Below are 23,818 nucleotides of genomic sequence, written 5' to 3'. Positions count from 1 at the left end.
TCCCTAGGTTCTTGCGTGACGAATAGAAAGATACTAGAAATTTGTACCCGCGCGTTGTTGCGGGATTGAAAATTATATGAAATATTTTATAGCTTCAATTTTGATAAACAATGTTTAAGTGAAAAAACAGAGCATTACGAATGACAATACAATTTATATGTAAATTTATCATGAACGGAGCAAATTTAGATACTAAAAGAAAGATCTATTTTTTCAAAGTGTAGAGTAGAAGATAATTGTTTATTCAAAAAGTTGAACTAATGATAACTGCATAATTGACAAATGCAGTATTGAGAGTATACAGTCAAACAAAGCTTGCTACATGCTAAACAATGTTGAAAAACATTATTAGCTTCTTCAATTGTTATATACAATGAATGTAAAGCTTGGATACCAGAGTTGTTCCTAGCTTGAGATGTTTCCAAAGAAGGAAAAATTGACATTTTGTTGTAACAAATTCCGGAGTGTCTTGTACAGTTGTGAATACAACTGTAAAAGATAATAAAGACAGCCAATGAATAAAAAAAAATATGCATAAAAAGTTCAAAACTGAGTTTTGGTAGAGAGAGTGGAGAGAGAGAGGTGTGAAGTCATCTTATAACCGGAGTTCAAATGTATTTTTTTCCTAGGTGGTAATTCGACTTTCTGAAATCAAATATATAAATAAAGTGTAATCAAAATTTAGTACGAAATGTTAATTAGAAATGTGTTAAAATAGAAGTAGAAAAGATTGAAACTTGCCTAATGTGATGTGTACAATTTTACCATCTGTTTGTGAAAAATATACTGCTCTGACATGCCATATGTTGATCTTGCCTTCTTAGAAGAGATATTAGTCGTTGATTGCCAGGTAGCTGAAATCTGTATAATATGTTTATAAATTATGGGACAAATTATTATGTCAAAGTTGTGTGCTAAAAAATAATTTATACTTCTATATTGACGCAAGTTATGATTTTAATTTGCATATACCTTGGTGGGGTCATTCTGTGTATGAGTTTCTTATTCATCATACATGTTATGTCTGATTCCAAGTTCTGCAGAAAGTCACAAAGAAATGATACATAAAATTACTATTGAACTGATGTGGTGATTAATATTTTGGTAGACTGAGATAAACACATACTATAGGTCATAGAAACCAAAACAAACCCAATAACATTACTGTTATATCATCATTTTGAAACATCAATTATTAAAAATTAAACACGAATGATAGATACGAATTTAAGCAGCACTCATACATTGAGAAATCTGAATAAATCATAACAGAGAGAGAGTATTACTTCTTTCCCCTGAGCTGTAAACTGGGCCAGATCAATAGAAGCTGAAGACATTGTAAATTATTCTGTATGTCGCTTGGGACACAAATATCTGTTAAAAAAAGCAAAAACTAATTACATCTGTTAAGTGTCTAAGAACTATAAACACGTGTAAGGTTTTGTAGCACAGAATTTTGTACCGTTACAGCAATTTTATCAAAGTTACATATTATGTCATTCTTATGTTTGAGTGTTATCTTAACAACTTGTTTGACATAAGATTGTTCAATTATAAATAATATTTTTTTACATGTTTTTAATTCACACCATTACTACTTATCTTCTTGCTTTTTAAATTGTAGAGAAGCTACAAACTTATAATTAGACAGTGAATCTGTCTAGATTGTACATAATTAGAGGACCCTAATGATGGAAACACAATTTATACAGAAATTGGGAAGATATCACAATTCTAAAGTGCATATAAAAGCACTTTACCAAATCGGTGAATTTGTTAACTATATTTTTTAAAAAGCAGAACCAAGAAAAATGTAGTTCATGTGTTCTGTGAATCTGTGATGTGTAAATGTGGTCAGCAAGTACTGACTTTCATGTGACAATATTACATCTTAATTCATTTGAATGTTAATAGACTAAATTAATTGAAGATATAGATGTATCAATGCAACAGAAGGACTTCACCTACCTCAAAAATAGTTGCCCAAAAGCATGTAAAATTTTTAATACATTTGTGCATATATTTAACACTATATAGAAAAACATGCTTTCAAACTAATTTCCAAATGTCAGAACCCAATTTTACAAATTAATTTCATCTGTTTATTAGCTACAGTATTTGAATCAGAAGATTCATGTATGATTTTATATCAATCAGGGAAAGCATACACGGAAGAATTGTATAGCTAGAGTAGTCAATCTAACCTACGATTTTTGAAATACAGTGTAGGATAAATTTGCTATATGGAGATCCCACAACAGAACCGAGGAAGATTAAGGATTAATTTTCATTAATAAAATCCCATCTATTTGCGGACATTTTGAGTATAATCCTTTTTGGCTGGTTAGTCAGATCAATTAGGGATTAAATTTAACTAAAATGGTGACACATTTTTAACTAAAATGATAACAAAACTCAATATCCTTCACTTTGAATTGGAGATTAAGTAAAAAACAATTGCCCTCAAATCATCTACATATTCATAATTATGCATGAAAAGTTCGAAAAGTTCGAAAAGCAAAAATTAAATCACTTACATGGCAGGTCTTCAGCAAGAATAGCATTTCTGGAAAACCCATAATAATATTAATCACAGAGTAACACTGAAAATGAATATAAAAAAAAATTGAAATTTTCTTACCTTTAAGTTTCAAGGTTTTTACTCTGGAATCCAGGCAAAACCCAAATTAGATTCTAAATAGGTTTATCAAAAATAATAATTTAATCAGAAATTAACATTGAAAACAAATAAAAAACACAAAAAAAATTTGAAATTTTCGTACCTAAAGGGCAGCGTCGATGAACAACGCGTGGAATCTTTGGAAACAAATGGAAGCAACTGGAACAACACGTGTTGACACGAAAAGGGCAGCGAAGCAAAAATGAAAACGGATGACAAACACGTGGACTGAAAAGGTAGAATGATTAAAAAAAATCAGAACATAAAAGGAATAAGGGCATGTCCGAGCGCAAAGTGTTGGTGTAAGGATAAAATGGTCCAAAAAAATCATAACACAAAGGAATAGAACGGCAAAAATGGAAAATCAAGAAGGGCAAAAACGGAAAAACACTGTTACTTTCACTGTTCATCAACAGTGTTCCACCCGTTTTGGGTTTTAGTATATATAAAATATGTCGCGCAAAAAATTCAAATTTTCACGTAATTATTTTCGCGTCTGCTCAGAAGGTCAAATTTTCAACTTCTTGTGCCACAAAAAGGAACTTATACATCATTTGCACGACGAATATCTTTATGTTCGTCCTGCAATGAATTAAAAATATTATTTACCTAAGTCAAAAAAAAATTTAATTTATATTTATTCAAATAAAAACAATTTATTTATAACATAAGATAAATAAATTACAAAACAAAATCATTTAATATGTTTTACAAAGCAAGTCACAAATAAATTACATTATTCATCATCCGAACTATAAAAAATTTCACTATCGTCGCTATCATCATTTTCAGTATCTCATTCCTCCTCCTCGATAGGTACGTCATCGTCGTCGTTCGGACCCACTGTAGCATCATATCGTGGAAGATTACCGAGGTCAATTGTAATTGACCGAATCGATATTTCAATTGAAGCCACTTCTTGTATCTGAAACGATTATTGGATAAGATTTGTACCTCGAAGTGTTTCCGCATCATTTTCCATTGAAGATTTTAAATGTTGGTTAGTGACGTTGTCGATGTCGTCATCACTAGGTCTTGTTCTGGTATAGCTTACACATTCCTCTGATGCATCTTTTGAACAACTTTCCAACCTTTCCCGACTTTAGGGTCATCCAAATACACAATCTGTTTTGCCATGTTTGCCAAAATGGAAGGGTCGGTATCGTACCAAGTTCTGTTAGTGTTCACAGATAGTAAGCCATGGTTAATTTTAACACTTCCTTAAATATTTAGGTTTGTATCAAACTATCGACACTTAAACATGATCACTTGGCATCGGTCTTTGTAAAGAAATTGCATGACACTTGTTAGTTTGCCATAGAAATCAATGTATGTAATTTCACCTCCACCTGGGACATAGACACCGCTGTTTTGCGTACACAACTTGTCATCTCGTATGGCCCCCAAAACCTTGACGCCATTAACATGGCAACCCGAGAATAATTCATTGCAAATCGGTCTGAACGCTAAGTTATATAACTCTTCATTGTAAGTGGAGGAATTATGCTTTCAATTTATTCACCTTGTTTATACCATATTTAGGGCCTCGTATTTAGACCTCGTATAAATACTCGGGGGACTTAAATGTAATTATGTAATAAAGGAAGGGGCAAATATGTAATTAGGGGAAGAGCCCTTATTATATAAAATGGCCTCCTCACCCTCATAAACCCTAAGCCTCTCACCCCCTCTCAAAGCTCCTCACATCCCCTAAGCTCTCTCTCCCTCTTCAACAGAGAAATATAATACAATCAGTGTGGACGTAGCCCAAACCTTGGGGTGAACCACGATAACTCTTGTGTCATTTACATTTTATGCAGATTCACGGTCGGATTTATGTTGTACCAAGACCATCCGGTTTTGTGCATCAACATTTGGCGCCGTCTGTGGGAAACGACACAAAAAGCTATGTCGGTTCTCTTTCATTTTTTCATCTCACCATCGTGAAAACTTCACAACCTCCACTGTGAATCTGCAAAATTTGCAGAACCCAAAAACCTCACTCTTTGAGCTTTTTCAAAAAAAAAATGTCGCAGACCTCCAACCACCTCTCTCTCCTTTGTCAGCCAGTCACACACGGAAACCAAAAACAAAGAAAGAAACAAATCAGCTCAATAAATGTGAAAAATTGCCATGATAACAAAGAAACAAAGACCAACCAGAGCTTTTAATTTTGTCTGCTACCGCTGCTTCCACACCTCCGAGCGAACTCACTCGCCAACTCGACAATGACTCAGGAATCGTTCATCTACAGCTTCATGGCCCGAGGTACGATGATCTTGTCGGAGTACACCCAGTTCACCGACAACTTCCCCGCGATTACGGTGCAGTGTCTCTAGAAGCTTCCTTCCTCCAAGACGAAGGCATCCCCGTCACTGCCGAGAAAATTGCAACCTTGGTGAAAGCTGCCAATGTCCCTGTCGAGTCTTACTGGCCTGGCCTCTTCGCCAAACTTTATGGGAAGAGAAACATCGAGGATCTTGTCCTGAATGCTGGCCTTGGCGATGCAGTTTCCATCGCTGCCCCAGGTGTTGCCGAAGCTGCAGCCCCAACTGCTGCTGCTACTCAACACATCTTTCTCTTCCTCCCTCCTCGACTCCATTTACCGTTCCATCGACAACACCACCACCTCATCTTCTACAAAGAAACCATGAAGAAAGAACAGAGCACCGCCACCGTCATCACTACCAGCGGCCAACATGGCCATGCACGCTCTAAAAAAGACCAGCAGCACGAAATCATGAAATACCGACAGAGCATCAACTTGGCAGCATCGACAAAGCATCAACGACATCAACTTTGCTTGTTAGACATTATCCCACTATCTGCCAGCCCACAATCCCACTATCCAAACCACAGAAGATAAGTCTTCTTTTACTACAAGATGCTGGCCACACTTTCTTAAAGCAAGATTGTTTTAATAATTTTTATTATTATACTTATTCTTCAAATATTAGTGTGGAAGTGGGCCTCCTGTGGAAACCAGAGTTTGAGTATGGTGACGACCATAGAGCTGGAAAGATTGTGGTTAAGCTCAATGGGAGACTGAACAGGGGTGGTTGCATGCATGAAAGAGATAGACCCAAAATTACAAGGCCAAGTTCATGTGCAGCTACGGCGGAAGGTTCCTCCCTCGCCTGCAAGACAACCGGCTCTGCTACGTCGGCGGCGAGACCAAGATTTTTTCTGTCAATTGCAACATCACGTTCACAGCCATCATTTCCAAACCACCACCTCTTCTCTCTCTATCTCTCTACAAAACCCAAAAAGAAGAAGAAAATGGAGGAAAGGAATAAAGAAAGAAAAAAGTGTTAGTGGAATTGTAAACAATTCCACAAAGAAGTGGAAGACACGGCAAAAGAAAAGAAGGGAGATAACGTAATTGTTGGCAGGTATCTTTGGTGATCGCGATTTGCGTCCTCTTTCCTGAAAGTCCACGTGATTTGTAGGTCATAGCTCGAGCCCCAAATGCAACGCTTTACACTGGCAGAAGCCGCTTTATTGACAATTCTACATGTGTCGCCAAGGCTAACCATTTCGCTCCGACCGCTAAGATCTACGGCTCTTATGATGCCGTTCTGGACAATCCCAACTCGACGCCGTCTTTGTCCCGCTCCCCACCAGCCTCCACATCAAGTGGACAATCTTCGCCGCCCAGAAGGAGAAGACGATGACCTCCATTGTTCTGAGGAAAAAAAGGCTTTTGAATCCTACCCATCCACCGTTTCGTTCACTTCCAGATTCAACCCAGGTCGTTAATTTGGACGACCGAGTCAACTCGGTTCATGAGTCGGAGGATCCGAATCTTGTGATGGATCTCCAGAGCCTGAAACTTGGAGAGGCTTGACTTGAAACAGTGATGAAGAAGAAGACAACTTCCAAGGACGACGGATTCGAAACCAAACAATAATGGTGGAGGTCGAAGTCAACGAAGAGAAGAAGCAACTCTCGAGCACATATCCATGGTGACTGGGTGTGGGAACACCCAAATCCTAAAAGGTTCCTTGGTCAGCGATTCCAACGGTGTCAATGTCCGGCATGTATTATGCTTCTCCGACGATCACTTACCACCTAAAACTGGCGAGTTCATAGCAGAAGGAACTCGGTATATTCCTGGATGCTAGTCGGGTCGGGTCCGCATGCAATTTCATTTCCAAAATGGAGCCCCGGTTCCAGGCGACTTTCAAGGGCATGAAGAAACTGAATGAATACATCGTGCATCGCCGGGGTCAACCTCGATAAAATCATCAAGAACGTCGCCTGGCGCAAGCATTCCAGTTGGTCTCCGCCTGCAAATCCGCCCTCGACAAGCTCGATTTTGTCACCAACTCCTCTATCTTCGATCCAAAGTCACCCATTTCTGGAATTTTTCTTTCCGACGCCGAGTTTGCTCTCGGCCCCGTCCTCATCGCCGTAGATTCAGCTTACCCCAAGGTCGTCTACCCTGTCATCGACTGCTTCTACAAGCTCTTCTCCCTCGGCATCATCCACAACGAGATCGACACTTCGGATCCCAAGCTTTTGCTTTTCAAGCTCGTCGAATCGGTGGCAAGTTCGCAAGCGATGACGACGATGACGTTGACCCAAACAACGAACAGTTGTAGAAGGTTTTGGTGAGCCTGGGATGCCAAAAGTGTAGGCTGAAAAAGTATGGGAAAATGATTAAAGGGGTTGATAGGAAGGGGGATGGAGCTGTGGATCTTGAAGACAGAACCCCACCACCACCACTAAATACTCTGGTGGCTCTCCAAAGTATTTAAGATGCTAAGTTGGTGTTGGAGGTACTGATGAGGAGGAGGGCACGCTGTCGACCACCCATATGCAAAAACAAAGAAAAAAGGGAAGCTTTGCTCTGCGATAGCACATGGGAAAGCAAAAGCGAAGCAGAAAATAAAAGCAAAAGAAAAAGTAACACAGACTGCTTTATTGATTTTTTGAATGATGTAATTTAATTTTTTTATCTCTCAGAGACATTTGAATAAATCCCATCAGAGGGTAATAATACAAAAAAAAAAAAAAAAACGGCAAAGCCCAAAATTAATGGGCTGGCATGTCATGGAGGGCGAAGGCCCATAAGCCCAAAATAGCACCAACCAGGTGACCAAAAGTATGCCCAGTACTCCAAAAATTATTCGGCAACTTGCCTCTATTATCACCAACCAGGTGACCAAAAGTACGCCCAGTACTCCAAAATTATTCGGCAACCTGCCGCTATTACCACCAACCAGGTGATGAAATGTACAACCCGTACTTCAATATCATTTGGCAACCAGCCATTCATACCACCAACCAGGTGATGAAATGTACAAACCGTACTCTAAAATAATTTGGCAATTAGCCATTTATGCCACCAACCAGGTGATCAAAAGTACACCCAGTACTTCAAAATTATACATGAGCACTACTCGTGTCATTCGTACATAGACATTCATGAGCATCACTCATATCAATCATACATAAACATTCATGAGTATCACTCATGTTAACATCCATGAGCATCACTCATGTCAATCAAACATTCATGAGCATCACTCATGTCAATTAAACATTCATGAGCATCACTCATGACAATCAGCTTCAAAAGTTTCATTTACAAAGTCTTAGCTTCAAAAGAGTCATTTACAGAGCTCCAACTTCAAAAGCTTCATTTACAAAAGCTCTAGCTTCAAAAGTTTCATTTACAGAGCTCCAGCTTCAAAGCTTCACTTGCAAAGCTTCACTTGCAAAGCTTCACCTACAAAGCTTCAGTGCATGGTCTACAAAGACCGCCTCCGAACAACCGCCATTTCAGCCCATACATGGATTGAATTTGAAGTCTTCAACCAACAACGTCTATTGACCGAAAACTAGGGGGACTACATTATGTACCATATATTGGGCCTCAACTAGGCCTTATGAAAAATACTTGGAGGACTCTAGCCCATTATTCATGTACTGAGGAGCGAGCCCTTATTTTATAAAAGGGACTCCCTCACCTTCATTAGAGAGCAACGCCGCCAGCTGAGCAACTGTCTCGCTGTGAGCATCACTCCTAACCCATCACTTATGTATTGAGGAGCGAACCCTTATTCTATAAAAGGGACTCCCTCACCACTATTAGATAGCATCGCCGCCAGCTGAGCAACCGTCTCGCTGTGAGCATCACTCTTAACCCATCACTTATGTATTGAGGAGTGAACCCTTATTATATAAAAGGGACTCCCTCACCACCATTAGAGAGCATCGCCGCCTACTGAGCAACCGCCTCGCCGTGAGCATCAACTCTAGCCCATCATTCATGTATTGAGGAGCAAGCCCCTATTCTATAAAAGGGACTCCCTCATCGTCAAATGCCACAAGCTGAGCCAACTAAGGCAACATAAGCCACGAGCCTCGCACTTCTAGTTGAGCATCATTTCAGATTGAGCACCGCCTCATATCGAGCATCAGTTCAAGACAACATCTAGTTACTTCGGCCCACACATGGATTGAATTTCAAGTCTCCAGCCAAAAGACTCTCTTGTCTGAAGACTTGGGGGACTACTGTTTATACCATATTTAGGGCCTCGTATTTAGACCTCGTATAAATACTCGGGGGACTTAAATGTAATTATGTAATAAAGGAAGGGGCAAATATGTAATTAGGGGAGGAGCCCTTATTATATAAAAGGGCCTCCTCACCCTCATAAACCCTAAGCCTCTCACCCCCTCTTAAAGCTCCTCTCACCCCCTCTCAAAGCTCCTCACATCCCCTAAGCTCTCTCCTCCTCTTCAACAGAGAAATATAATACAATCAGTGTGGACGTAGCCCAAACCTTGGGGTGAACCACGATAACTCTTGTGTCATTTACATTTTATGCAGATTCACGGTCGGATTTACGTTGTACCAAGACCATCCGGTTTTGTGCATCAACACACCTAACAGTATACAAAAACATGCACATGTTGGTTTGAGAGAATTAAATACTACAATATATATGTCAACTACAAAACATATATAACTTACATGTTCGATAAACCACTGTGGAAACAATTCACGGTGTTTCTTGGCATACAAATGCGATGGATGTTCTCGCTTCATCATCTCTTCATGCTCATCTAGATATACCATTGACTCATCATAATTGTTCAGTACGAACCAATGCGCTACCTCCATGTCATTTTTGGAATACGACTTGCCTCTTACAGGATCTCCAAAGGGTCGTGCGCATTGGCCAAAAACATAAAGTTTCTCCTTACTCACGCCCCCGTCATTATTGCGCTAAGGACGATTGAAAGTCGTCTCCACATCTTTTAAATACATTCCACAAAATGTAAGTGACTCATATTGAACCCAAGCCTCTATAATTGATCCTTCAGGCTTCACCCTATTGCATACACTTTTTTTTCAATTCCCCGAGATGCCTGCCAAAATAAAATGATACGATAAAAATTAGTAAACGTCAGTTAAAATGATGAGGATTATATACCTTTCTACTTGATACATCCAGCGATAGTTGACAAGACCGCAAGCAATGCCTCTTCCGACAAGTGAACAATCACGTGGATCATACTTGTGAAGATAGCTGGATCTGGTAGGAACCCAACCATGGCATCTATGGCATCTATGCTGACTTGCCGGCACCGTCTGATCCCAATGCCTATATACTAGAATGTACCCAACGTCAGTCTTCGTTTTCCTATTTCCTTCTTCATGAAGGGCATTCTGCTGTGTTATGACATAGCTATCTAGACTCTCTCCCCCATCGCTTTTAGATTTATTACATGCTTCGAGTTGCTAAACCAATGATATTGGGCTAAGTTGGATATTCCTGAGTTTACAATGTTGCACAACATCATGATGGATTTTGACTGCCACTACTACTTTACGGTCAGATCTAGTCTTGCCTGATGGGCGTATATCTAGAATGTTCCTTGTCATGACAGGGATTGGCATAATGACATCCTAGCCGTTGTCGAAGATTGGGATGGAAACATTAATGGGCTTCGAGTCAAATCTCGCCCCTCTCGCAACCCAAAATTTAAAGATGAATACCTAATATTGGGGTATGCCGTTCTGAACTGATCATCGTGCAATGAAAATTCCTAACACACCGCAATTGGAAGTGGTTCTCTCGCCGAACGTTTAACCAACCATGGAAAGGATCTGGCTGCATACCACGGCTTGAAGCATCCCATAAAGTAGCCACACGACATAGTTTGTTATAATCAATTTCTCATCCTTAGTTAAATAAGGGACAACATTCTTGGTAGTCATTTCTACATGATAATTTCGACATTATTAATTGCATATCTTTGATTTATTTTAGAAACCCTAATTAATGAACATTTCTACCACATTTTGGGTAGGGTCACAAACGGTCCCACTTGACACCCAACATACTTAATCCCACTTGTGGAGTAGCGGTGTCTTTCTTAGACATCTGATATTTAGGTGATAATCTACTAGTACTATCCAAATGGCTATATATATATATATATATATATATATATATATATATATTAACAAACGATATTATTTATACTAAGGGAATGGAGGATTGGGCTAAACCTCACAATGAGCTAGTAATAATGTGATTCAAATTTGTCTTTCGGCAAGAATCAAACATAAGACCTCACAATAGGCTAGCACTACTTCGAAGAACTCGGCTTAGAGAGCCTTTAATGATTCAAGTTTATTTTATAAGGTGTTTTCAATCATTTTCTTCTCAATAATATTTTCTTTGATTTTATTTATGAGTATGTGTAACTAATTAACTTTCTTTTGATGTTATGTATGCATACTTTGAATTATTAATTATTGTGTTTAAACTGTCTTTATGTCATAGACCTTTGCGACCATTAGGATATTTAGATAAGTAATTTGATGAAATTTCTATTGGAATGCCACCCATAAATTCGCTATGGCTTCTTGTGGTTAATAAATAATTTCACCTTGGGCGGATGTCACATCTTAAGGGTTGCGTGGTTTTTCAAAAGGATTTCACAAAGTGTAATGAGTCATGCATGCTTATATTTGATCTGAATGCATGAAGGGATTGCATGTTTGATATAAATTTTAGCTTGAATGCCACAAGTAGAATATGCGTAAAGGAAACTGTAGACATTGAAATTTCGGTGGCATAAATGTTAGCCATTGCATTAAGATTATATTTGTAAACATTGAAATTTTGGTGAAATAAATGTTGACCATTGTATTAAAATTACAACCTTCATTCACTTCACCTACATCATACACTAAGTTCACCTACAACATCCACCAAGTTTCACCTACAAACATCCACCAAGTTTCACCTACAACATCCACCAAAATTCACCTACAACATCCACCAAAACAAATGGATGGTGGTGATTCGTTCCCAAAGCCTATAAATAGGCTCATCCATCAAAGAATCAATCAAGGAATTCACAAATACATTTCTCTACTCCCAAATTGGAAGAGAATCCCCCAAATCTTTGAAGCTTCGAAACTCTAAACTCAAGGTTCCCGAAGAATCAAGAAAGCTCTCTTCGTACTTCGTTCTTCGTTCATCGTTCTTCCAAGATCAAGCCCCAACGGCCATTTGGATCAACAATCATCCACCAATTCAAGATCAAGCCCCAACGGCCCTTGAAGAAAGTGTTCTTCGTTCCTCGTTCATCGTTCTTCCAAGATCAAGCCTCGACGACCCTTGGATCAACCATCCACCAATTCAAGATCAAGCCCCAAAGGCCCTTGAAGAACTTCCACCAATTCAAGATCAAGCCCCGACGGCCCTTGAAGAAAGCACCATCGTTCATCATCCGTTCATCCAAGATCAAGCCCCAACGGCCCTTTGGATCAACAACATCAACAAATCCACACATCCAACCGTTCTTCAAGATCAAGCCCAAAAGCCCTTGAAGATCCGTTCATCTCAGTTCTTCAAGATCAAGCCCAAAAGCCCTTGAAGATCCGTTCATCACCATTATTCAAGATCAAGCCTCAACGGCCCTTGAAGAAACACTCATCCTCAAGATCAAGCCCCAATGGCTCCTTGAAGATCCGCTCAAATCCACCTTCAAAGATCAAGCCCACGGCCTCTTGAAAAAACTTCCAACAGTTCATCCAAGATCAAGCCTCGACGGCCCTTGGATCAATGAAACATCCACAAATCAACACCTTACGGAGATCGAATCAGAGGATCAAATTAGAGAGAGATTGTAACCCAAAATCATCAAATACAAATATTATTTTGTGCACGTTGTTCTTGTCTCTTTCGTTTCAGGAAATTTTCCATGTTCACAAATTGGCACGCCCAGTGGGACCATCTCTACCTCTCATCTCTTTCTTCGTTCAAGGAATCCAAACACACCTTAAACTCAATGGCATCAAGCAAGGGACAAGCCGTTCTCGCAACCACTGAGGGAAGGATCCTAAGCACTTCTGCTGCAAACGGAAAATCCATTGGCACCACAACCGCTCCTCAACATGCCACTTCAAAGTTGGTGCCACTAAAAGAGCAAGGGGAGCATCAAAGGTGCAAGTCTGTCATCAACTTGACCTCGCTGGGGGCACCGAAGCATGCTGCTGAGGCACACAAGATGACATCCCAAAACAGCCAACGACGTTCTTCGTCAGCATCCTGGATGTCTAAAGGAAAGTCACGTCTATTGGTTGCACAAGTCATGACCATCGGCGTTACCTCCATCGAAGAACAACTGGCTTAAATGAATGAAGCGATAGCAAGGCTAACCCGAACTGTGGAAGAAAAAGACTTGCAAATCGCTGCACTCGTCAGCCGACTGGAGCCACAGGACGGCGAGAACCCTAACCCAGAAGATGAGCCTACGGTGGAGAGAATCGATGCGAAGCCGGAGCCAGACCAAGCAGCGGCACTCATGGGATCTCTTTCTATCCAGCAGTTGCAAGAGATGATTGCCAGCACCGTCAAGGCACAGTACGAAGGGAGCTCAAATACCTCCGGGTTGTACTCAAAGCCTTATTTAAAGAAGATTGATGCCCTAAAGATGCCGATGGGATATCAACCATCAAAGTTCATGCAGTTTGATGGAAAAGGAAACCCAAAGCAGCACGTTGCACATTTCGTCGAAACTTGCAACAACGCGGGGACGGAGGGAGACTACCTCACCAAACAGTTTGTGCGCTCGCTGAAAGGAAACGCCTTTGAGTGGTACACGGACCTAGAGGTTGAGTCAATCAACAACTGGGAGCAATTGGAACGGGAATTCCTCAACTGCTTCTACAACACTCGCCGCACTGTGAGCATGCTAGAGCTAACGAGCACAAATCAAAGGAAAGATGAGCCGGTCATTGAATACATCAACAGATGGCGCCCTCTAAGCCTCGACTGCAAAGACAGGCTCTCGGAGACCTCTTCAATCGAGATGTGCGTCCAAGGTATGCAATGGGGTTTGCAATACATCATTCAAGGCATTAAACCACGGACCTTCGAAGAGCTGGCCACTCGGGCCCATGACATGGAGTTGAGCATCACCCATCATGGGAAGAAGGAACCAATCGCCGACTACAAGAACGACAAAATTCTTGACACAAAGGTGGAGAAGGCTATGTGGAAATCCACCAAAGAAGCAATGACAGTCAACACATCTCCCGTCAAAATCCCTACACGAGGCAATGCGATTCAAGCTGAAGCTTTTCGTGATCAAGAGATGCGTAGACGCACTTTGAAGGAGCTTGAGGAGAAAACTTATCCATTCCCCGACTCTGATGTGGTTGCCATGTTAGAAGACTTGCTGGAAAAGAAGGTGATCGGCTTGCCTGAGTGCAGACAGACAGAAGAGATAAATTGCACCGACAGTCCAAGGTACTGTAAATTCCACCGCTTCATCAGTCATCCGACAGAAAAGTGCTTCGTGTTGAAAGATCTCATCATGAAGCTGGCTCATAAAGGAATCATCGAGCTAGATCTTGACGATGTGGTGAAGTCAAACTATACCACCATCACTTCTGGCTCTTCCGACTCAAAATTTTTACCTCAACCTCATAGGGCATCCTCCAAGACAAGCAAAGTTGAAGGATGGACTCAAGTCACTCCTAAGAAATTGCACAAAAAGCATACGTCTCCTCCACAAGTCCGCCAATCGGAAAGGGGGCAAAGCAGCTCTTGTCAACCTTCAAAGCAACGTGAACGTGTTGAAGATGATGAAATTTCGACACATATATCGTCCATCCCCATCACGATGCGCGATTTCTTTCCCAAAGACTTCTTTAATCACTCGGTCAAGGCTCCTTGCTATGAAGATTGTGAGGAACGCCTCTCCAAAATTGCTTGACAAAATTCACAAATTCTCCTTGCTCGCACGAGTCTAAACTGCATGGCACAAAGCTCCTGGTCTGCACAAGCATAAAAGGCAACACCAATGCTCCTTGTTCGCACGAGCCTAAACTGCACGAACCAATGCTCCTTGTTCGCACGAGCCTAAACTGCACGAACCAAAGCTCCTTGCCCGCACGAGTCTAAACTGCATGGCACAAAGCTCCTGGTCTGCACGAGCATAAAAGGCAACATCAACGCTCCTGACCTGCATGAGCATAAAAGGCGACATCAACGCTCCTGGTCTGCACGAGCATAAAAGGCAACACCAAAGCTCCTGGCCCGTAAGAGCATAAACTGTGTACGGCAAAATCATCATCAAAATTACTGTTAAATTCATCACTCATTTGAACTATGTTATGGCTTGATCTCTTCTTTGGAAGGGTACGTAGGCGGCTCAAACATTCAATTTCGAGTTCAGTCATATCAAAATAAAAAAAAAATATAAAATATAAAATATAAAAGTTTTATTAAAGAAAGTCAATTTTATTACAAAAGAATAAATAAATAAATACATATGTTATTATGTATTTACAAAAAAAAAAAACAAAACAAATGCATTGAGAGAAATAAAGTCCGTTTTTATTTATTTTTTCTGGAAATTTTACATAAATTTGCATTATACATACTTAAAAAAAAAAAAATCAAATCAAATTTACATGAGGGGATCTTCAAGGACGATCAGGTGCCGCCTCACCACTCGGCAGAGCTCCAGAAATGAGAGGCGCCGGAGGTTGACTGTTTGAAGCCACACCACTCGGCGGAACTCCAGGAAGAAGATGAGCCAAAGGTTGATCATTTGGAGCTTCATTACGCAGTACAGCCCTAGAAGACGAAGGCAAATGCTGCTGGAACAAACCCACAAACCTCTGATGATCAAGTAAAATCTGACTATCAGATTCCTGTATCTGGTTAATCTTCCTCTTCATGTTTGTCGCATAGCTATGTACGAGCTTATGCAACTGTTTATTCTCCTGCTTGAGCCCTCTAATCTCCTGTTTGAGACTCATCACTTCAGCCGCCAATGATTCAACTTGACGGGTTCGAGCAAATAGGCGTTGGGCCATATTAAACACAGAACCTGCACACTGCACACTGAGAGCCAGAGAATCCTTAACAGCCAACTCATCAGACCGTTTGGAAAGTAGTCTGTTATCTCTGGGAGTGACAAGGTTTCGGGCCACCACCGCAGCGGTCATATCATTATTCACCACTGAATCCCCAACGGTAAGAGGACCAGTAGGGGATATGAAGGATGGGCGCCATATGTTATCTGGAGAAGATGGGACTACCTCTTCACCCAGGTTCAAATCAAAACGACGGTCGGAGGGTCCAGACATTTTCAAAGGTGTTGAAGAAAGAAGAGGTCGAACAAATCAAGATCTTAGAAGTGCAAAAAGGGAGTTTCTACAAGCGAAAATTCAAGTGTGCTTTGAAACGAACTGCGTGCCTCTATAAAGATCAACATTCGACGGGATTTCAAAGATCGAAGAGGCGAGCTCAGAATTCGAAGAGGCCAATTAAAAAATCAAAGAGGCAAGCTTAGAAATCGGAGAAGCATCTTGCTTTTCCAGACGCGTTAGCACCCGTCACCCGCAAACTCAGCTTTGCGGAAATCATGGGCAATTTGTTAAAACGCCAATCCCAGATATCGAAGAGGTGCCAGTCTTTTTTAGCCTCATCAGCACCCGTCACGCGCAAACTCAGCTTTGCGGAAATCACGGGCAATTTGTCGAAGAGCCGATCCCAGATATCGAAGAGGCGCCAGTCTTTTTTAGCCTCGTCAACACATGTCACATGCACACTTAGCTTGACGAAAATTACGGACAATTTGTCGAAGATTTCTGATAAAGAAGAAAGCACGTGAAGCTATACTGATCAATCACGCATTGGTTGCCGACACGAGTAAAAGAATAGTACCTCTACAGGTACTAAAGAATTTCCTATAATTGTCCACCTTCACCCTCCATAGCAAGGCAGACATACATAACCTTTCTTCATCTCCGAGAATGCCTTCCCAACGAAGCCTCTCGAGTCACTCAGTGTTTCTTATTCCTTGGGGTACCTCTGCAAACAAATGACACCAAAGCAAAAGTATCTCATATCACCAGGGTAGAAAGCAAGAGTATCTCATATCATGCGTTCTCCCTGTCCTTTCCTTTTTCCTTGTTCTTACCTACAAAGACAAGGATAAAGAAAACAATATGCCGGAACCTCCACTCAAACTCGGATGCCACATTTTTCTGGAGAACAGATAAGGCAAGTGAAAATGATACCTTGCAGCATGTGGAGACAACGTGCAGAAGAAACAAGCAGAGAAGAATGCAGTCTTCACAATCAGCTCAGCAGAAGGAGTCCGAGCTAAGGAACTCAAGAAGTTGCCACATCTGCCTGAAGAAACAAGCAGAAAAGAATGCAGCCTGCACAGTCAGCTCAACAGAAGGAGTCTGAGCTGAAGAACTCGAGAAGATGCTACATTCTACCACAAGAATAGATAAGACAAGGGAAAATGATACATTGAAGCATGTGGAGACAAGCACAACAAAGCACGTGTCAATTCATCCGCTACTTCTTCAAAATCAAAAGTATCTTATATCATCAGGTTTACAATCACTCTGGGTAGAGGACTCGTTTTGACCCTCAAATTCTTGGGTCGACTTGCTAGGCGTTGTGGGCTGCATGTGCCGTTTCACCACCCTTGAATCAAGTCTTTAAAGATCAAGTCACAAACTGGAAGAAGAGCCCATCAATCTTGAAAATCATACCGTTGACCAAACTGCTCAGGTGTGAATTAGAAAGATTGAACAAATCAACAAGTCGTCACCTTCACCTCGTGCCTGCTTGCCATGTGTTCGAGTCAACCTTCAAGAATCAAGCATCAACGGCCCTTGAAGAAGTTTCCGGCCAAATTCAAGATCAAGCCTCGACGGCCCTTGAGGAAATCACAAGTCCGATTCAAGATCAAGCGTCCACCATATTTGAATCAAATCCAGTTCAAGATTAAGCTGTGGAAAATCAACAATTGGAGGAATCCAAAAAATCCTCCAACCCAGTTCAAGATCAAAGCTGTGGAAAGTCAACAAAGCGCAAAAACAAATACGTGCCGATTCATCCACTACCAAAGCCAAAGATCATCTACCACATAAAGCTCCTTGTGGTCCAATTTCAACCTTCAAGATCAAGCCTCGACGGCCCTTGAAGAAATTTCAAACAAAGTCCAAGAACAAGCCTCAACGGCCCTTGAAGAAATATCCAGCCCAATTCAAGATCAAGCCTCGATGACCCTTGGATTGACAACTACATTAAGGGACTTCAAAACGCATCTCCTACATGTAGCAAGCACATGTATACAACGCGCCTTGAAGTGGGGGCATTTGTAGACATTGAAATTTCGGTGGCATAAATGTTAGCCATTGCATTAAGATTACATTTGTAAACATTGAAATTTTGGTGAAATAAATGTTGACCATTGTATTAAAATTACAACCTTCATTCACTTCACCTACATCATACACTAAGTTCACCTACAACATTCACCAAGTTTCACTTACAAACATCCACCAAAATTCACCTACAACATCCACCAAAACAAATGGATGATGGTGATTCGTTCCCAAAGCCTATAAATAGGCTCCTCCATCAAAGAATCAATCAAGGAATTCACAAATACATTTCTCTACTCCCAAATTGGAAGAGAATCCCCCAAATCTTTGAAGCTTCGAAACTCTAAAGCTCTCAAGGTTCCCGAAGAATCAAGAAGGCTCTCTTCGTTCTTCGTTCTTCATTCATCGTTCTTCCAAGATCAAGCCCCAACGGCCCTTTGGATCAACAATCATCCACCAATTCAAGATCAAGCCCCGACGACCCTTGAAGAAAGTGTTCTTCGTTCCTCGTTCATCGTTCTTCCAAGATCAAGCCCCGACGGCCCTTGGATCAACCATCCACCAATTCAAGATCAAGCCCCAAAGGCCCTTGAAGAACTTCCACCAATTCAAGATCAAGCCCCGACGGCCCTTGAAGAAAGCACCATCGTTCATCATCCGTTCATCCAAGATCAAGCCCCAACGGCCCTTTGGATCAACAACATCAACAAATCCACACATCCAACCGTTCTTCAAGATCAAGCCCAAAAGCCCTTGAAGATCCGTTCATCACAGTTCTTCAAGATCAAGCCCAAAAGCCCTTGAAGATCCGTTCATCACCATTATTCAAGATCAAGCCTCAACGGCCCTTGAAGAAACACTCATCCTCAAGATCAAGCCCCAACGGCTCCTTGAAGATCCGCTCAAATCCACCTTCAAAGATCAAGCCCACGGCCCCTTGAAAAAACTTCCAACAGTTCATCCAAGATCAAGTCTCGACGGCCCTTGGATCAACGAAACATCCACAAATCAACACCTTACGGAGATCGAATCAGAGGATCAAATTAGAGAGAGATTGTAACCCAAAATAATCAAACACAAATATTATTTTGTGCACGTTGTTCTTGTCTCTTTCGTTTCAGGAAATTTTCCGTGTTCACAGAAACCTTACTTTCAAAGTTGCATGTGTAATGCATAAGTAATTAGAAAACTACATATGATTATTAAGGTGATTGCAGAACCCTAGTGTCTTTTAAATTTAATCTTCCAAAATCGCGTCTTTTACTCTTTTTACTATTTTTGCCGATATCTTTTATTGATTTTATTTCATTGTTGTGTTATTTTAATTCACAATTTCAAACCTCTTTCTAAACTTTGTATTAAATAATTAATTAAGAATTCGTTTTAAAGACAAATTATTCATTCATCTCTATGGATAACGACTTTGCTTGATCCGTTTATACTACATTACTTTGTTCTCATTGCAAATATTTTTGAGTGTTTTATTCCAACTTTTGCATGTGGTAAAACTCCTATCAAGAAATTAACGCCGTTGCCTTGAATTGTTTTAAATAATTTGTGTTTATTATATTATTAGTTGATTATTTGGGTATATAAACTTTATTTATTTTATTTTATTTTATTTTCGTTTTCCTTGCAGAATGGTGAAATTTGGGCTCTACTTGTGTGGACAGCGACGATAGAATGGCCTTCGTTATACCTGAAGCTGCCCGACCCTTGAGAGTCATTAGCTGAAAAGGATTTTTTGGATTTTCATAATGAACACCTACAGTTCGTTCTTTGCAGTTTGAATACCCACAATATTTTGCATTATCCCCAGAAGGAATATTTTCCAGAGTATGTGCAAAATTATATTAATATGAAGGACAACTCTCAAAGGCCTATGTTCGATGAAGGATGGGCAATAGTTATGGCGAATGGGTAACTGCGGTTAATTTATCCATAACCATTTATGCTTATACCCGCATAACCGTTTACCCGTTGGATAATTGCCTAAACCGTTATACCCATATCCATAACCGTTTATAAACGGTTAACTATACCCATAACCACATACCCATTTAACCGTAACTGTTTAATACCCGTTTGCCCATTTATCCTTTTTAACCCGTTTATCTTTTTTTTTTTTACCATTACCCTTTTTTCATATGTCTATATGTTTTTTAACAACTTGAAAATTAAAAAAAAAATTATCATAATTTTTTTTTTGACAATTAAACACCGTTATTGTCACAGCCCGTCCCGGAATTTTAATTCCGAGGACGTGAAAAGACCAAAATGCCCTTAAGCGGGACTAAGGGGCGAAAATTTAACAATTGGATTTACATTAGTATGTTTAAAGTTGTGTTTGGGATTTAAGTAGGGCCTCCTACCCTGATTCCCTCCCCATTTCCCGTATGTACTCTCTCTCTCTTCCTCAGACCTCACTTTCTCTCTCCCTCTCCTTCGAACTCACACGGACCACCACAAAACCACCCTAAATCTATACCAACGTCAAGTTTGAGACCACCATTGGAATCCTGAGGACTTCACGATCACGTTGGTATCCATTTTAGGTAAGTTTTGCTTCGGAAAACCCCTAGTTTCAAAGTTCCCATGAAGAGCATTGTTCATGATCTTCGAATTGGCTTTGTTTTAGGTGAAACCAAGCTCACAGTGAGCTTAAGGAAGTCCCAAGGAAGCTCGGAGTGCTTCGTTGGAAGTTTTTGGACGTAAGAACACGGAGATCGACAAGTTCAAAGTTTGGCCGGAGCTTTCGAGGCTCTTTCCGGCGAATCCCCGGCGAGTTAGGAGTTGAGGTAGGTATCAATCTCTTCGTCTCGTCAAGTACTACAACTTTACTTTTTGTTTCACTCAATTTCGTTGAGTATTGAAGAAGTTATACTCATTTGAAAAATACCCAGTTTCCGGCGACCTCCGAGGCTTTAGAGGACGTTTCCGGCCAAACCACGGCGAACTAGGTGTTGTGCAAGGTACCATTCTCTTTTTCTCTTCAAGGGCTACAACTTTCGTTTTTGAATCACTTGATTTCGTTGAGAAATGACAAAGTTATGGCAATTTGAAAAACGGCCGCCGGAAAAACCAGTCCGGCGACCCAAGGAAGAAGATGATGCGCGTGGGGGCGCAATGTTAACCGTCACTTAGTTTTGGAAATTGACGGAGATCCGACCGTTGGATGGTGATGAAATTTTAGGATGTTGTCCTAGAGATATATTGTGGACCTCTGGAAGTTATGGATTTAAAATCTGAGTGGCAGATCTTCCGGATCGATCTACGTAGGGACGTATTTTATATAAGTTATATATTCTATCGATATGAATTCTGAGGTTGGATTTGATTACTGTTCTAGGCGGCGATCGTCATGACGCCTTGATGTGTGGTGCTAGGGAGTTGTTGGACGAACTCCAGGTGAGTGGGCAGTTTTGTTTTCCGTATATATATATACTTGACGTTTCCCAGAAATTGAATTGAAATGAAAATATGTTTAAAATGAAATGCATATGAGTTATGTGGAAAAACGGGAAGTGAAATACCATGCATAGAATTGATATGAAAAGTATATAGAAATGTGAGTTGAAATGCCATGCATGAATTAATATATGATGCATATGTATGAATTGGTGCGGTGGACGCACAGGTAAGAATTGATTTATGATGCATATATATGAATTGGTGCGGTGGACGCACAGGTAAGAATTGATTTATGATGCATATGTATGAAATGGTGCGGTGGATGCACAGGTGAGTATTTATTTCTGTTATGATGATGTTGATGTATATTGAGCTCAAATCCTGCACCATAGTTTAGTGCTTATAGTATTCACCGCATCGCACGCTCGCCTTGGATCCAAGTAGATGCTAGTCGTACAGTCCACGCGGAGTGGGTACGACAGGCCAGTCGCGAGAGTGTTAGTGAGATTCCGACTGGTGGGTGACCTTAGATTATGTGCACAGATGATTTATGAGAAGCACTAGAGCGTAACTTATGTGCAGAAGGCCGGACAGGTCACGCGGAGTGACTCCGGCAGAGTGTGAGAGTGATAGATTTTGAGCTCTAGGTTCAACCGGGCTAGTAAAGGGCCTCCGGTTGATTACTTTATTGCACCTGATATGATTTATGTTGATGCATTCATACCTTATTACTGTTGAGATGATGTGGCATGGCATAATTAATATGAGAAATGTTGAGATGATGTGGCATGGCATAATTATGATGAAAATGTTGAGTTAATGAATTGAAGTATTGAGAATATATATATGTATATTTATATTTTATATTTCTGGGAAAGTATACAGGTTTTACGGAGAGGGGTTACAACGTTTTGAGAAATGTTTGGATTTGGAAAAGAATTGTTTTACTGACCCACTCAATTTTGGTTTTGCGCCCCTCCAGGTTCAGGAATCACAAAGGTGTGGTGACTACGAGGAATTTGACGGTGTTCTGACAGATTGGACAAAATTAGGACTCACCTTCGGGTGTATCAACTTATAAATTGTATTTTAAAGCTTCCGTACTGTGTAAATGGTTACGTCACTCTCACGTGACGGCCAGCATGCCCTCCTTCGGGACGGGGTGTGTCAGTTATAGGTACATTCATCATACATTTCCATATTTTAATTTTTTAAGTCTTTATATCATTCCAATAATTGAAATAATAGTTTACGGATGATATTTTTAACTATTACCAATGAAGGTAAATATAATATTTGCTAAGTATTATATAGTTACAAAAATTGTTTAGAAGACATTTCTGTCAAAGCATTTCTTTCAATTTCATGGTTACCCGCAAGAAATTTAAATTAATTTGACCAATTCCTTAATGATGAGAATGTAGTAGTGTTATTGAGAGAATGACCGATAAATTCCTTGCTAATTTATTGGGTGCTAAGTATTATTATTGGATCGAGAACATGGTTTGTGTTAGTTTTACATATATAAAATAAATAGGTAAACGGTTACCTGTTTATAACCATGGTTAATACCCATAACCGCCCATTTAAATTTTACGGGTAAACGGTTATACCCATAACCGTTTATTTATACCCATAACCATAACCGTTTAATTTAAATAGACGGGTAATCGCGATTACTCATAACCAATGAATATTTGCCCATTCCTATGTACGATCCTTATTCAAAATTTTAAAATATGGGAGCATCCTAATTCTATGTGGGTAGGTTTTCAGCAGCCTTTTGAGTAACCCAATGTGCCAGCCAAAGCATATCTTCAGAGATTGCACTTGAAAAATTGGTTGAATCTATTGAAAGCCGAAACCATGTGATGTAGGATACGATGGCGTCACCAAAATTCTGGAGTAGCAAGTTGAGCAGCTCAATTTTCAATTGACAGAAAGTGAGAGAGCCGATTTTCCAAGTCAGCCTGTAGATAACCCACGAGGTTCAGAGGAGTGTTGTGCAACTCGTACATTATGTTATGAGATGAGCCATGATGACACGC

At 40.4% G+C, this 23,818-nt stretch overlaps 2 long non-coding RNA genes across 2 annotated transcripts; one reads left to right on the top strand and one right to left on the bottom strand.

Moving 5' to 3' along the window:
* Positions 1 to 590: 590 nt before the first annotated feature.
* On the bottom strand, positions 591 to 2,789 carry LOC103421854 (uncharacterized). Its single transcript, XR_003770763.2, has 5 exons — positions 2,642 to 2,789; positions 2,538 to 2,566; positions 1,287 to 1,374; positions 973 to 1,037; positions 591 to 861 (listed from the first exon to the last, which is right to left on the bottom strand). It is a non-coding gene; the product is annotated as an uncharacterized lncRNA (long non-coding RNA).
* Positions 2,790 to 21,015: 18,226 nt separating this feature from the next.
* On the top strand, positions 21,016 to 22,818 carry LOC139193900 (uncharacterized). Its single transcript, XR_011578433.1, has 4 exons — positions 21,016 to 21,157; positions 21,263 to 21,331; positions 21,709 to 21,767; positions 22,753 to 22,818. It is a non-coding gene; the product is annotated as an uncharacterized lncRNA (long non-coding RNA).
* Positions 22,819 to 23,818: the final 1,000 nt, after the last annotated feature.

This window comes from Malus domestica, chromosome 17 (genome assembly GCF_042453785.1).
Source record: "Malus domestica chromosome 17, GDT2T_hap1".
Lineage (NCBI taxonomy): Eukaryota > Viridiplantae > Streptophyta > Magnoliopsida > Rosales > Rosaceae > Malus > Malus domestica.
Note: the sequence above shows the minus strand (reverse complement) of the source record. Positions and strands in the feature narration are given on the sequence as shown.